This window comes from Antechinus flavipes, chromosome 1 (genome assembly GCF_016432865.1).
Source record: "Antechinus flavipes isolate AdamAnt ecotype Samford, QLD, Australia chromosome 1, AdamAnt_v2, whole genome shotgun sequence".
NCBI lineage: Eukaryota > Metazoa > Chordata > Mammalia > Dasyuromorphia > Dasyuridae > Antechinus > Antechinus flavipes.
Genome location: NC_067398.1, coordinates 430857021 through 430873430, shown reverse-complemented (window position 1 = coordinate 430873430; position 16410 = coordinate 430857021). Strand labels below are relative to the sequence as shown.

At 37.0% G+C, this 16410-nt stretch overlaps 1 pseudogene; it reads right to left on the bottom strand.

Annotated features, from left to right (window-relative positions):
* LOC127543698 (serpin B6-like) overlaps positions 1 to 13301 on the bottom strand; it is a 28625-nt pseudogene extending 15324 nt beyond the window's left edge.
* Between the last annotated feature and the right edge of the window lie 3109 nt (positions 13302 to 16410).

Genomic DNA, 16410 nt, shown 5'->3' with positions numbered 1-16410 from the left:
AACCTATTTGTACCAATTCTCTTTTCTCCTGGTCCCATTCTCCTTGGATTCACTGTTGTTGTTGTTGTTGTTGTTGTTGTGGTTGTGGTTGTTGTTGTTGTTGTTGTTGTTGTTGTTGTTGTTGTTGTTGTTGTTGTTGTTGTTGTTGTTTTTTGAACTCTACATATTTCCCTACATTTCTGTTTAGTGTGACATGCACTCGCTTTGGAGTCAGAGAACTGAAGTTCTTGTCCTGGTTTAGTTACTTCCTACCTTTGTCACCCTGGGAAAGTGATATTATCTTTCTGGATATTTGTTCCCTTTAACTGTGTCACCCTGGGGAAGCGATATTATCTTTCTGGGCATTTGTTCCCTTTGTGTCACCCTGGGGAAGTGATATTATCTTTCTGGGCATTTGTTCCCTCATTTGAAAAATAAGATTACACTGAATGACCTATCTATATCTAAATCAGTGATTCTAGGATTCTAGAACATTCTTTCACACCTCCTAGCAAAAACTAGAATCTGACTTTCCAGGGAGGACTAGAAGTTAGTCTCCACTGCAGCTTTTGAACCATTCCAAAATAGTAATCATTGTTAACTTTTCTTCTTTAAAGTTTTCTTTTGGACCTCTCTTTTCCCTGACACTCTAATTTGGATTATACTGCTAGGACCACCTGGCTCACTTTTCCTGCCTTGATTTTCAAAAACTTTCATATATATTCATACCAGTCCTTGTGACACTAATATTACAATTCAACTTTTTGTACTCCCACAATCTCCATCTCCACACTATTTCATAACCATAAGACATCACTCCAAATAAATGTAGAGCTCTGAAATTCTACTTCCTAATTATAGCTCCTATCTTTTCTCTCTATCTACCCTCAAACTCCTTCATTTATTACTAGGGTATGGGACTCTGATGAGAAGGAGTACAGAGGCCACTTTGACCTTTGGTGCACAATAAGTTTTCTACCACATTGCAGAACTGCCCTTGTTGAGAAAGGAACAGTGATTTGTGACCATGGGAATGGGTTTGGTTTGAGGGTCACAGCCAATGACTATGTAAGCAGGGATGCCAGAACAGGGCTTCTTGCCTGTGAGCCAGCTGCTGATTGCTGGATCAGCTCTCATCCCATTGGCAAATACCATGCATATGCAAAGCCCAGGAGCTGCTTCTCTGAATTATGATTGGGGATTGCATACTATTTACTTGCTGATTCCCATTGCAAAAATGTTTATCAACAAGCCTGTAGGGTATAATCAACTGGAGTTCTTTTCACACTGAGTCTCCTGCCTCATTCATCTTGCCTCTGAGATCAAAGGGCTCATATACATTGATCTTTTAAGACAGCCAACAATTTATAGGGAGTCTTCTCTTTGACCTCTCTCTTTCTCCTACAATCCTTTAACCCTTCCCTCTGATTCCAATGTATATTCCTCATTCTGACTTTACTTGTCTTTGTATATAATTCTCTACTCATACCACAGCAATGATTCTCTAAGGAATTAAAACTGTTCCCTTGAATATTTTTCATTTACAGCTTCTCAATCCCTAATCTTTGATAACATTAAATATTTGGTTATTGAAATTCTGCTTCCCAGTTGCTGAGAATATGTTGGTCAAAGCCACAAAATTGTGTTAATTTTATCCTGCAGAAAAAGGCTCAGTGATTTCCTCAGGAAGAATTTCTTCCTCTTAGTAGATAAGTTCTATGACAATGCCTCAAGCCAGAGTTTAAGTGATTAGTCAATCAATAAGTATTTTTGAATGTTCAACACTAAATCAAACAGTGTAATAAGTACTAGGGATACAAGAAGAGGCAAAAGATAGTCTTCATGTGAAACCTGATCATCATAATCACAAAGCCTTTAGTTTCTATTTTTAAGTTCAATTCACTTTTAGGATTTATAGCTTCTACTTAGGTCTGGGACACTTGGTATGATCCATAGGGCTGAAGCCAAAAAGAGCCCAGGGTTAGGATTCAGAACCCGTTTTCTGTTACAGGTTCTGCTACTAACTAGCTGTGTAACCTTGACTAGACTACTCAGTCCTTCTGAGCTATTCATCCTCACGTCTTCTGTGTTTATGGACAACTTTAAAATTGTATGAATAACCAATTTTCCCCCCATGCAGAGATGCTATAAGGAGTCTCCTGTAGGTTCACTTCCTCTTTCCTCACATTTCTAGGGCATATTATCTGGAACCCAGTAGCTGGGAGCTATTCATTTCTGCCCCTATGAGGGCTTTCAGAAATCCCCTTAGTTTTCCTCCCCACACCACAGCATTGACAAGAAGGAAGTGATTAGAGTGTAGCCCTAGATCTTTGACAGCTTAGCAAGATACAGAGGAGATGCTGCAAAAACAGAGGCAGGCAAGGAAAAGCATAGATTGATTATCTAGACATTTTGATCTTTATTGGGTCTCTTTAAATGCATCATTATGACAGTTCCACACTCTAAGATGAAGTTCTGATTAAGTTCTGATTCTGATAGAATTCTTAGCTTTGACAAACCCACGATTCCATCATTACCTTATCTAATCAGACACCCAAATTATATAAAAGCCCTCTGTTACATTTCTTCAATAAAAGAATTTAACTGTACCTCGCTAACTCCCCTTTAAGTTTAACCCTCAAGTAGACGTAATTTTAGCTTAAAGAGTCTTCTTCCTTGTTACTTCCAGGGGATTTCTCTTCTCCCCCTGTTAATTGCTAAAATCCTTTTGGATACATTCCTCTTTTAGTAGATAAATAAAATCCTTCCTCTTGATTTACCTAAAACTTCTTTTGAGAAACCTCCTAACACTGGCCTGTAACTCAAATATACTTTATGAGTTCCAAAAGCCCTGAACCCCAATATTAGAAGGGTTGGAGGAGCCCTCAATTCAGTTTTCGCAGTTTCGGGATGCTCGCAAATTCGGGATCCGGAGATCTCAGTGGAGTCTCAGTTTCCGGGAAAGTTAAGTGACCCTCAGCTGGCTGCTCCTCAACAGTCCTATGCATAATTCATAAACAGCAGGACAGGCTGCAAAGACGTGCCCCTGTGTGGCAAGAGAAGCTGGAAAGTGGAGAAAAGTAGAATCCTCAATCCCAACCGAGAGACATTTTAAGAAAGCGTTCACAACTCACACACATTTGTCGGATTTCCATGCCAATCTAGTGCTAATAAGTCCTAGCAATCAGAAGCTACAAGCTACCTATCGCGCTCTTGGCGCCGAGATGTGTTCTGGTCCATGAACTTTCTCTCTGGTTTCAAAATCCAGACACATAGGGGCCGCGAACAAAGTCGCAGGGAGGTAGTCCCTCTCCGCTTGGGCCCTCTGTGCACCGCGGAGAATCCTGCTCTGACACTCGCTCCCTCTCAGTACTCAATTGTAGGAGGAAGTAATGACAGATAATTGTAGAGTAGCTCAGTCGGCCTCCACCTACCTGCCTTGGCTGTAGAGGAGAACTTAAGTGCAGCTGCTCCAGCTAACCTCAGAGTTTGGAGAGAAGTCCTGCTGTTTAAACCCTGGGTGAATCCTGTTTACGCTCTAGGGTCTGATTCTGGAAGACTGAGCCATCCCAGAGTTTGGGGATAAACATCTTTGGACTGGGAAAGGAGTCCTACAGAAGATAATACCTCCTACTGCTTAAATTATTTTCTGTCTTGGGGCATACCGGAAATGTGGTGCCAAGGGAATTAAAAAATGGCATTAGGATCTTTTGGAGCCCACCTCATTTCAGAAGACATGGATTCAAATTTTCTTCTGATCCATACTGCCTATATAACACTAGTAGAGTCAGCTTCTCAAGGGTCTTAGGCAACTCACTTAGACTATAAATTTCACAGATGGTGTCAACCTTCATTGGAATAGGAAATTTTTTACAGAGCTGAAATAACAGCTTTGATCTCAATCCCTTTCCCTAGAAGGCCCATGCATTTCTAAAGTTTCTTCTGGTAATATGTGATGTAGGAAGAATAATTCTCCAGAGAAAGAAGAAAGAAAGAGAAGGAGAAATTTGCCTGGGAAGGAAGGGAAAGGGGACTGAAAACCATGCTAAATGATTTGCCTAAACTTCTGAAATACACATTAAACTCCTTCACTATTCAGGGAATCTCAAACTGTTATACAGCAAGATTATGCTTCCAATCCTTTGTATTTCTGGGTCCTGTTCAGATGGCAGTATACCTTTTCTTTCCCTATACTCCATCTGATCCAAGAAAAAAGTGAAAAGAGTAAAAGCTTGAAGCTTTCAAAGATGATATAAAGGAGGGATTATGGAAGGTAGGGAGGAAGAGAGGGGGGGGCAGGGAGACGGAGAGTGAGAGAAAGAAGGAGAGAAAAATGAGAGAGGGAAGAAAAGACAGAGACAGCCAGACAGAGACAGAAACAGAGAGACTGAGACAGAGAGATAGAAGGGGGTGGAGAGAATGTGATCTCTATATCTTGTTCAGTCTGAAGCATAATGATGACTTATTCTGGGGTTCAATCCAAATGTAAGCTTTAACTTACTATATTTTTCTGACTTCAATTGATTTGCCTGTCCTTAGGAAAACTCTTGGTATTTCACTTGTAAAGTTTTATCATGTTTGCACTGGATTTAGTGTGGGACACAGAATCAACTATATTATTATACACTAGGACTCCCAAACATAGTATCAAGGATTATAAGTGTTTATATTAATTATATAATGATAATGCCACTAGATTATTTATATATGTGGATGTATGTACATGTATACATATATTTTAGAATATAGTACAAAAAGTATGTTGTAAGAGCCGATGAAAGATATGGATAAATTCCTATAATTTATAGTAAAAACAGCCAATTTTCACCTGAAAAAAAATAAAGTAAAATATTATGGAAGAGATGGCATTTGGTTTTGAAAGATATTTAGGATTTGGATAGGTTGGGTTACTTGACATAAAGGCACAGGAAGAATATGTTAGAAAAAGGGAATGGAGGAATTAAAAATACAGAGATGAGATGTCATTAGCTTTTTCAAGGAATAATAAATAGGACTTAGAATCAATGATCTAAATAATTATCAAATTCCAACATTTCATTGAACAAAGGAGGAAAGTGAGGGCCAGAGGTATTAATCAACAGATATTCATTTGATTTTTTCAGTAGCAATAGAAGTCATAAGATCAAAGATAAAATGGATCAAAATGTTATCTTATCTGGCCACATTCTGAATTTGACTGCTTAGAATGAAATTAGTAATTAAGTGAAAATAAATTATATCCACTGAGCTCCTTAAACTTTTTAATGAAATCTGGCGAGTAAAAACCAAAATTGTTTCTTTTCCCCTAATCTGATGTCCCAGAGTGATGCTTATCAAAACATAAAGAAATACTTTAGTGGAATGCAGTAACCCAAGTGCATCACAGATTTGAAAAGAAGTGAGGCCAATTCTGGGAAATGACAATGATAGAACTAGGGTCCTTCTAACTTCGTCTACATTGTATATTTAATTCTTTGTTTTTCCACAATACATATGTGTGTGTGACACAGACATATATACATATATATTTTTGTATTCATGTGTGTACATATATGTTTTGTGTATGAATACATACGGTATACACACACACGTGTGTGTGTGCACATGTGTATTTAGGTGCTTAATCCTGCTGGAGAATTTTTATACCCAAGTCTCAGTTTCACAACATGGCCTTCTTAGGGGTGAGGCTGTGGTGCCCATCTTCCACTGAAAAGAAATATGTCATTGTGGATAAAGCGTTGACCAAAACACCAACTTTTGAATCAAGATTCAAATGCTAACATAGATTTTGTTTACACTCTCTTTGACTTTGGAGGAATTATTGAACATTGCTAATTCTCAATTCCTTGATCATTAAAATGGGAGAAATATGCCTATAGTACATTCCCTCAAAAAGTTGTCATGAGGATAAATTAAGAGAGTAGATGCAAAAGCTAAAGACCACTTCTATGTTTGATTGGGATGTTAAAATAGGATCTATAGATATTAGGAGTTGAGGTATCAGCAATTTATTCATTGCTAGATAACCCAACTAATTAGTGAAGCTGCTCTTTTTGGTGCTGAAACTGATGAGAGAGACAGTTGGACTATTCCGTTGCAACATGTTGCTTAACATAGAAAGCATTTCATCTGTGATCCTTGTGCCACTATACAGATTGTCTCCTTCTCCAAAAACAGCTATGCATTTCCCTAACACCACTCTTGGTCTCCTCCTTTCCCAACTTTCTTCTCATCTTCTGTATGACAGGAGCTAACTTTCAACAATTTAGTTTGAAGATTGATCTGTTTCCAAATTGTCTTTGACAATCAAAAAGTCATGATTTCTCCCCAGGCACAAATGCAATCTACTCATCAAGATCCTTTCTTTCTAGGTATCTGCCCTTTCTCTTTTCTCCTAAAAATGGAATGTACAGAAAGAAAAATTAGTGAAACTGTGCTTTTGAAATTGAGAGTTAGTGGAGGGGTGGATATAAAGATTACTATCAGGTGCAAAAAAACTATAGAATAAGAAAACTTGGTTGGATTGTATATCATGTGAAAAATATTTAGGAATTTTAATATATTACAACATCAGCAGGAAGTTGTTATTTAATGTGGCATTAAGAAAGTTAAATGTATGAGACAGTAGTCTAGAATAGGGAAGACAAAAGTTGTACTATCCTTGGCCTGAGCATATTTGCAAATTAAATTCTGGGTATCACCTTGAAGGAAGTACACTGACTGACTGAAGTTAAGTCATCCAAGATTCTAAAGACCCTAAAGGGTATTCCCAATTAGGATTTTTTTTTAAAGTAAATTAGTTGAATGCTTCAGAAGAGAAGATTTAGGTGAATAAGACAATTATCTTCAATGTTTGAATTGGTAAACTACAGAATTAGGCTACTTTTATTTGGTCATAAAAGGTAAAACTAAATAGTTACATGATTCAGAGTTGTATGGGTGATATAAATCTTCCTTAGGGTGTCCCAGGGCAGAACTAGATCCAGTTGGTGTTTATAAATGGTTGATTATTTATTTATTTTTATTCAGAACTTAACAAATATAAAGTAAAAAAAAAATTCCCATATACAAAGTAGAAGAAAAATATTCTCAAATTTGCTGTGGATATAGTCTACTTAGACTTCTGTAGAACATTTCACAAAATTATCCTTGTTATATTTGTAGATAAGATGTCAACCTATGGATTAGGTGACAATGATTAGTTGCTTTCTGAAAATTTGATTTATCAAAGAGTGTTCATTTATAAGTCAATGTCACTATGGAGGAAGTTCCCTGGAGACCTTCTGAAGCAGGTTCTTTAGTGGTATGCTTAGCATTTTTGTCAAAGATATTAGAACATTTGCTAAATTTTTAGAAGACATAAAATTGGGAAATATTACTCACACTTTCAATGGCAGATCAGGATAATGGATGAAATTTAATAAAAGGGAGAGAAACAAATTAAATCATAGCTTTTATCACATTAACAAATATTTGCTTACTGTGTGGAATAGCTCACAGGATCTAAATCTGACATCTAGATATGATAAAGGAAGGCAAAATCATACTAATTGCACAACGTACTTTTAAAACCCTAGAAGATTTTCCCAGGGGAAAAGAAAGGTGAGGGCAAGATATAGGGAGTAAGGAAAAGAACCATGGAAGAATTTGGCTGTTTAAAGATATGCTTATCTACATAGTGCTGGAGGTTGGAGAGAGGCTGGATAAATTAACAATAGATGAACTGATCAAGATCTCTGGCTTCCCAATATTTTATGCAAACAAGGCACTCTTCAGAATCTGAAGCAATCAGATTATGATTGATAATAGGAACAGAATGGGTTTATTTTCTCAATTCCTGGAATAAGCTGGTTTATAATTCACATCATTCACGTCTTTCCTTTGTTAAAGAAATCTTTGGAAAAGTGGGTGTTGATTGTCCTTAAATAGGAGGGATTCTTGGATGAAATTTTTAAGAAGCTAGATTCAGAGATATTTTTCAAGTCTCCAGAAGTAAAATACAATGGCCTGTGGGGAGAAGGTGTTACATAGAGAAACTTAGGCCAAAGTTTGTTGACATCATAGAGGATTAGTACAGAGTCAATTTGCTCCTTACAGAGTATTTTTGCTGGGTCTATTTTTGTATTTTCTGGTTTTTTTTGCTAGGGTCTATTCACCCCATCAGTCAGTTCCTCCATTTAAACAAAAGGGGCCAAAGTCCTTTGAGGTACGGGGGATGGTCTCATCTTTTAAAACTACTACCTGCTGGGAATGGATATAAAATTAAGTCTGTCCTATAGGGTCAGGAGGGGTGATAAGCTTAAAAGGCTGGGACCAAATCTAAGCAGCAAAAGCTGACTGATATAGCCTCTAATGCTGATCACCATTTGAAGGTGAATTGATCTAAGTCTAGAAGAAACAAATATAACAGGCAGAGGATTAAGGAGTGAATCATTGGGAAGTGTTAGGCATTTGATAGAGAAAATGCCTGGTTGAGAGGGTCTCCAATTGAAAATATTTCTCTTAATAGGGCCTTCAGAAATATTTAGAAAAGACTCATCTTACAGCCTTAAGTCTGACCAAAGAGTAAGTCCCCACTTATTGTAGCCCATGAGGTGGGGAAGGGAGAGATAAAGACAGAGAGATTACTTAAAAGTAAAACCCTCATTTTTGGGATGTGTAATTAAAGGCCAATCAAGAAGTCTGAGAGAAAACAATTGTCCTGAAAATAATTTGGTTAATTTTTCTACCTTCAGGGCAGCTAAATAGTAGAGGGGATAGAACATTGGCCCTAGAGTCAGGAGGAACTGAATTCAAATCTGACCTCAGACACTTAACACTTCCCAGTTGTGTAACCCTGAGCAAGCCACTTACCCCCAATTGCTTCACCACCACCACCACCACCAATAACAATATATATATATATACATAATGTTCCCTGAAAATAGAGAATGCCATGAAGAGTGGACTCTATAACCTCTTTTAATAGAGACTATGTTATAAACAGGGAAAGACTTTCACTTGGTTAATAAAGAAACCTAGAAGTAGTTTAAAAGGAGAAGAGGTAGGATGGGATCTTCAGATATCTTAGTTTCCTGAGGCCTCACAATGGGGTAGGATTGACATCAAAAGTTCAATGAACAATAGGACTACTTGAGAAGAAAAGGCTTACTTAAGGCTGACATGGTGATTAAAAATGGTGTGGGAAGTAAAAAGAGTAGCCAAGATCACCATGAAGAAGATTGCTTTAAAGAATTGAGGTAATTCAAAATCAATTTTCAGAAAGGGGGATCCCACTAAGTTAACAGTGGCATTCATAAATCCTTCCTTAACAAGGGGTCTTAGTCTCTCCAGTGGCTATGGAGCTTAATCTCCAAGCAAGGGGATAATTACTTGTCAAAAGGCAGGACATTTGATACAGAAAGACTAATCCACAAAGGAACAGCTAGCACAAATAGGGTTGCAAAAAGAAAGTGATTCTGGAAAAAAACTGCATTTGGTTGAAGATGCTGGATCTAGGTGACATACCCAGTAGTCCCAAAATGTTACTACTAGTTCATGACCAGTAAAAAAATATACTGCAGGGAGCTCTTTGTAAGTTGATGTAGTTAAATCATGCAGAAGATAGAAGAGTATATCCTAGTCTTTGCAAGGGTCTGTTACAGTATGGAATAGATTGGCCAGCAGCCTCTTTTATGATTGCATCATCTCAAATAAGGTATTTATAAGAGACACAGCATAAGCAAATGTGATTCCCACATTAATGGTACATTTAAATAAAATTGACTTACATTGATGTAATATAAAATGCTCCATAAGTTACATGCCTTAAGAAAATTGATTGCACTAAATTCTCTCCTCTAAATCAGACTGAAGATGTTTCACATTTAGTATTAATAATCATTAGAAAAGCATCTGGGTCTCACAAATAGTTGTATCAATGGCCAATTGTTTTTATATTTTGAATAATTTAAAACATTATTTTATACAAGTATATATATTTCTAAGAAGATACATACACACACCCACACACCCACCCCCCCCCACACACATATATATATATAATAGACAACTAGGCTAAATTATTCATTTATCCAATGACTACACATTTACAGATTGAAAATAGCAAGATCTGACACATATATAATGTGCTTATAGCTTTTTATACTGACCACTTTGAATATAGAAATTTGAAAATAAGGAAAAAGCAGGGATATGATTACTGCAGGACAAAACATCCTTAGCTTTGTTTGACTTCACGTGTGAGTCAGAAATGATGAAGAAAAATGTAGTAACAATCTCACAGACTCAGGAATGATTAGGTAGAAAACATTCCTTTACAAAGGAACACAATTGGAAAACTGAACCAGAATTAAGGTTTTTAAGGAATTTTATTTCCCACAAAAAGCTCTTATCCTAGGGCTGATGACCTTGCTGGCAAAAAAAGCTTAAGAAACATGTCCAGTTTATACATTAATTCAACAGGAAGCTCACAGAGTGGTTGAGTTCACCCTTTTACCTGTATTGTGGGTTTTTTCTTTCATTCCCCCCAACAAATGAAGAGGATGGGGAAAGACTGAGAACATGTTGTGATTGGGGTTTTTCTTTCATTTCCCCTCATGAAGGGGCAGAAGGGTGTCTGATACACTTAGATCCTAAGATGAACTGATCTAAAAAAGCAAAACCAATCTAGATAAGTTTTTCCTCCTTCCCATTCTATAAACATCCCTTCCGTTCTACAAACCTCAATTACTAGTTTGGGGTTTAAGAATCACCATTTTTTTAATTTTAACATAAGGAAAATAATTTCCAATAAATTAATCATTTTAGAATTTTCATAAGTGATACCCATTGTCTTAATTATAACTTCCTCTTTAAATATCCAATTCCTTAAATAGCAGTTATATATACATACATATCTCATATATAGATAGATAGATAGATAGATATAATATTATATATGTAGATAAATATATACTTAATCCCTTTATTTCAAGAAGTTAATGATAATGATGATGATGATGAGAGACCAAGAGAAAGATTTACTTCCCTCCTTCCCTTTCCAAGATTACATTTAAAATTCTGAGAATTAGAAAGTTATTTGAAACTGAGAATTGCAATTCTACTACTTTAAAACTTGTTGCTTCTAGTTTTGTCCAATGTATACAAACAGATAAAATATGATTTCTATCCATCCTCAGGAAAGTCCTATGATGTGCTAGGGTCATAGTTTGAAATGTCAGGCAGGTCCAATCTACTCTGGACCCCCCAGAAATATAACTCTATGGATGTGACAAAACTCAAGTAGAGAAAACTTTAGAGAGTCTATTTTCCAAATATTCTCTTCTTGCTCTCTTCTCTGGCCTACTATTTAGTTTCTAAAAATTATTCACCTTACTCTAAAAATCATATGAAGCAAAGAAGAGCTTCCAAAGTAAAATAAAATCCATTTCAATCTAATCACAATGAGAATAAATGAAAAATAAAGAAAATAAAAATCTCTAAGTAAGGAAAATGCCTGGTTCCTTCCCAATCCTATTTAATACGCATGTATAAACTAAATGGGTAGCCATCTAGAGTTACTGTGCAAAGCAGGGAAGGATGATGATACGAAATATAATAAACCTAAAAACCACCTTGCTTCTATTTTTCTATGCAAGAAATGTTTTCTAAAGTCCTTTCATTCAAATCCTTTGATCTTATAGACAATGAATGCCTGAATTAAGCATCTTATTTTGAGAGCTGATTTTTAACTAACCCCTTTATTGATTTATTAGAGAAGATTGCAACATCATTAGTCTTTTTATTTATTTTGGGACTATGATCATTGCTTTTTAAGTGACTTTTTTGTACTAATAAAATTTAAAGGGACTTAATTATCCCTAATATCTAATTCCTGAGTCATTAATTTCATTTAGTTAACAATTAAAAAGTTCCTCCAAGTCAAACCAAAAGATTTGGAATCATTTTATGGTGATCCCTAACAATATTGGGGAATGTTAGGAAGAAGGGGCCCAAAATTTCCTGGCAGTGAATTGATGAAATTTCATTTTGGACTTGTGATACTTGGTTATATTGTTTATCCTAGTGTTTAGTCTTTTAAGGAATTCTTTCAGAAATTCTACCATTCAAATATGGAAGAACTTGATTTTGCTAATGCATCAGAAGGAGCAAAAAAACATGTAAATAAGTGAGTAGAAGAAAAGAGTGAAGCTAAGAAATCATGGGATTTCTTCTTAGCTATTTCAAAGATGCTGGGTAATGATTTTAACTCTTTTGCAAATTTCCATGTTATATTTCTTCTATAAAAGATCTTAATTATATCTCACTAACTTGATAAATCCCTTCTAGGATTTTCCTGTCAGCAGGTGTAATTCCACTTTAAAGGTCTCCCCCTTAATGGCGTCTTCTTCCCTGATACTACTAGGAAACTTGTCTTCCCCCCTGTTAATTGCTGAAAATCCTTATGGATATATTCCTCTCAGCAACTTACAAATATCCTTGCTCTTGGTTTAGAGGTCTATGCCTACAAATTCTTTTAAGACACCTCCCAACACTGGCCCATAACCCGAATATACATTGGGAGTCCAATACCCCAAACCCTAATATTAGCAGGGTTGCAGCATACTTCAAATCAGTTTTCGCAGTTTCCGGATCCTCGCAGTTCAGACCTTTAGATCCAGAGATTTCAAAGAAGCATCAGCTTCGGAAAATATCAAGCGCTTCTCTGCAGGCAGCTCCCCAACAGCCCTATGCATAATTCATTAGCAGCGGACCAGTCAGTCCAGACACGCCCCAGAGTGCCAGCAAAAGCCGATAAGTGGAGAAAAGTACTATCCTCATTCCCAACTGAGGGCATCCCAAGCGAACAGTTAGAACCCATTCGCCTCTGCCAAGTTTCCATGCCAGGCTCAAGCTATAAGTCCTAGCAATCAGAAGCTACAAACTGCCTTGCTCCTGGCCCCCGGGGCGTGCTTGACCCAAGGACTTTCTAGTTTCAAAACCTAGCACAAGATCAAAGTCAGGGAGGTAGGCTCCACACATCCCGAGTTGGACTGCCCGGACCTCAGGACCAAGTAGAAAGGTGGGATTGGCCGAAAAAGGACACCCCCCCCCCACATACACACACCCCTTTCCCGTGCGCTCTACACCCCACCCTAGCAAAGCGGAGCAATCCTGCTTTAACACCCGGTCCCTCCCAGTATTCAGCTTTAGGAGGAAGGGATCTCAGAAGATAGACTCTGTCAGCCTCCGCCTACCTGTTGGCTAAAGAGTGGTCCTTAAGTGCTGCAGCTCCTGCTTCCTTCCGCACCTCTGGCTTGCAACCCTGGAGAGAAGGCTTGCTTTTAAACCCAGCTGTTTACGCTTTAGAAGATGATTCCGAGAAATTTAAAACTTCCCCTGGGTTTCAGAATAAACACTATTGGTCTAGAGGGGTGGGGTGGGGACAGTCCATTTGAAGCTACTAACTCCTACTCCTTAAACTATTCCCTGGCTTGTGGTATACTGGAAATCTGGTGCCCAGGGAACTAAAGTGGCATAAAGAACCTTTGGAGTCCGCCCGCTTCATCTCTGTAGACCTGGATTCAAATTTGCCTATGATCCATACTGCTTGTATGACTCTGGGAAAGTCACAACCTCTCAGGTGCTTTGGCAGCCCTTTTAGACTATAAATTTCAGAGATGCCAGCCTCATTGGAATAGGAAATTTTCTACGCCGCTGAAATAAGGTTCGGTCCCAATCCTTGTTTCAGGGATTTCGTGGGATTTCAGCCCAGGATCTTCTAAACTTTTTCCTGTTGACATGTGATTTAGAAAGAGTAATTCTCCAGGGAAGGAAAAAAGAAAAGAACATATGGAGGGACTGAGGGGAAAGGGGACTGAAAACTGGGTAAAACGATTTGCCTAAACCTCTGAAACATATTTAATTCTTTCCCTCTTCAGAGAAACTCAAACCGTTATAGAGCAAGATTAGGCTTCCAGTCCTTTGTATTTCAGTATCCTGTTCTGAAGACAAAAATGACTTTTCTTTTCCTGTAGTCTAAGTGATCCACAGGAAAAAAGTGAAAAATGTGAGAGTTTAAAGTCTTAAAGATGATATAGTCATCTCGAAGAGAAAAAGGGAGAGAAGTGACAGACACAGAGAGACTGAGAGAGACCAACAGAGGGAGAGGAAGGGGGAAAAAAAGGAAGAGACAGAGGGAGAAAGAGGAAGAGAGGGAAAGGGAGAGAGAAAAAGAGGGAGGAAAGGAGAGAGAGAATAATATTTGTATTGTAAATGGGAATATAAATATATACACACATACATAGAGAATATATCTATATATGAATGTGTACAATCTATATGTTTAATATGTAATAACCATACTAGATTTTTCATATATATTTTAAAATATAATACAAAGAAGAATATAATAAAAGCCCAATGAGCCTATGGATTACTTCCTAATAATTGGTAGTAATGAGAGCTAATTTTCACCTGAGAAAAATAAAGTTAAGACATCGTAGAGAGATAGTATTTAATTTTTAAAGGTGTTTTGATCATATAGGCTGAGTTACTTGTTTTCAGGGTATAGGAAGATCTTACTAGAAAGAGGGGAAGGGAGAATTAAAAATAGAGAATTAAGTTGTCAGTGGCTATTTCAAGGAAGAATAAAAAAGAGTTAGAATCAATGATCTAAAAAATTATCAGATTCCAACTTTCTTTATACAAAAGAGGAAAGTGAGGGCCAGAGATATTAATCAACAGATATTCATTTGCTTTTTCTCAGTAGCACATGTGAGTCACCACCCTAGGCAAGTCACACTTTGCCTCAGGAAAAAAAGAAAAAGAAAAGAAAGAAACAGTGCTCCAACAGTATTCAACTCCAGTAGAAACTTATCCCTGAGGGCAGCAGCATATTGACTTTAAAAATCATAAATTAACATTATAGATATTGTATTATATTTTTGCTTATTTTGTTAAACATTTTCCACTTACATTGCCATCTGGTTTCCACTGCACTTGGGATTGGGGCCACATGGCTTTGAGTTTGACTTTTCTACTAGAACGTTAGGAATTAAAAAGAGGGTAGAAAAGACAAGAAATAAAGAAGTAAATTGTAATCTTTTTGTTTCTAAAGGCAGGTCCTTCTCCTGGGGACATATTCCTAGCCCTATTTGTCTCAGAACTTTTTCTCTTCTCTGCTTGCAGAAGTTGTAGGTTAGTGAAAGTTAGAAAAAAAAAAAAAACTGACTGCAGGAACCTTGGGTTCTACTTTTAGCTATACCAAACCCATAAAAGTCTTGTTCCTTCTCTAGCCTCAGTTTCCTGATTTGTCAAAATAGGAGGTTGGATTATGTGATGTCTGTTTATTTGTTTGTTTTTTTTTTTCATTTTGAACATGTGGTGATTTTCTTACTAGGCTTTGTCCTGTTTCCAACTGGTGGGCTTTTGTTTTGTATTGTTTAAATGTTTCTAGTTGCTTTGATAAATGTTAAGAGTTACTAAGACCTAGGATATCACATGACTTCACCCTTTTTTATTCCTACCTTATGAAGACAACTGCAACTTCTTTTTTAAATGTTTTTTTTATTATTATTATTATTATAGCTTTTTATTGACAGGACATATGCATGGGTAATTTTTCAACATTGACCCTTGCAGGCACTTCTGTTCCAACTTTTCCTTTCCTTCCCTCCACCCCCTCTCTAGATGGCAGGCAGTTACATACATGTTAAACATGTTGAAGTATATCTTAAATACAATATGTGTGTTTATATTTATACAGTTCTCTTGTTGCACAAGAAAAATCGGATTTAGAAAGGTAAAAATAATCTGGGAAGAAAAACAAAAATGCAAGCAGGCCACACTCGTTTTTCAGTGTTTTTTCACTGGGTATAGCTGGTTCTGTTCATCACTGATCAAGTGGAACTGATTTGGATCTTCTCATTGCCGAAAAGAGCCATGTCCATCAGAATTGATCCTTATATAGTATTATTGTTGAATGATTTTCTGGTTCTGCTCATTTCACTTAGCATCAGTTCATGTAAGTCTCTCCAAGCTTCTGTATTCATCCTGCTGGTCATTTCTTACAGAACAATAATATTCCATAACATTCATATATGATAATTTACTCAGCCTTTCACTAATTAGTGAATGTTATGAATGTTATGGAATGTGGACATCCATTCAATTTCCAGTTTCTAGCCACTACAAAAAGGGCTGTCACAAACATTTTTGCACATACAGGTCCCTTTCCCTTCTTTACTATCTCTTTGGGATATAAGCCCAGTAGTAACACTGCTGGATCAAAGGGTATACACAGTTTGATAACTTTTTGAGCATAGTTCCAAATTGCTCTCCAGAATGGTTGGATCCATTCACATCTCCACCAACACTGCATCAGTGTCCCAGGTTTCCGGCATCCCCTCCAACATTCCGCATTATCTTTTCCTGTCAAATTAGCCAATT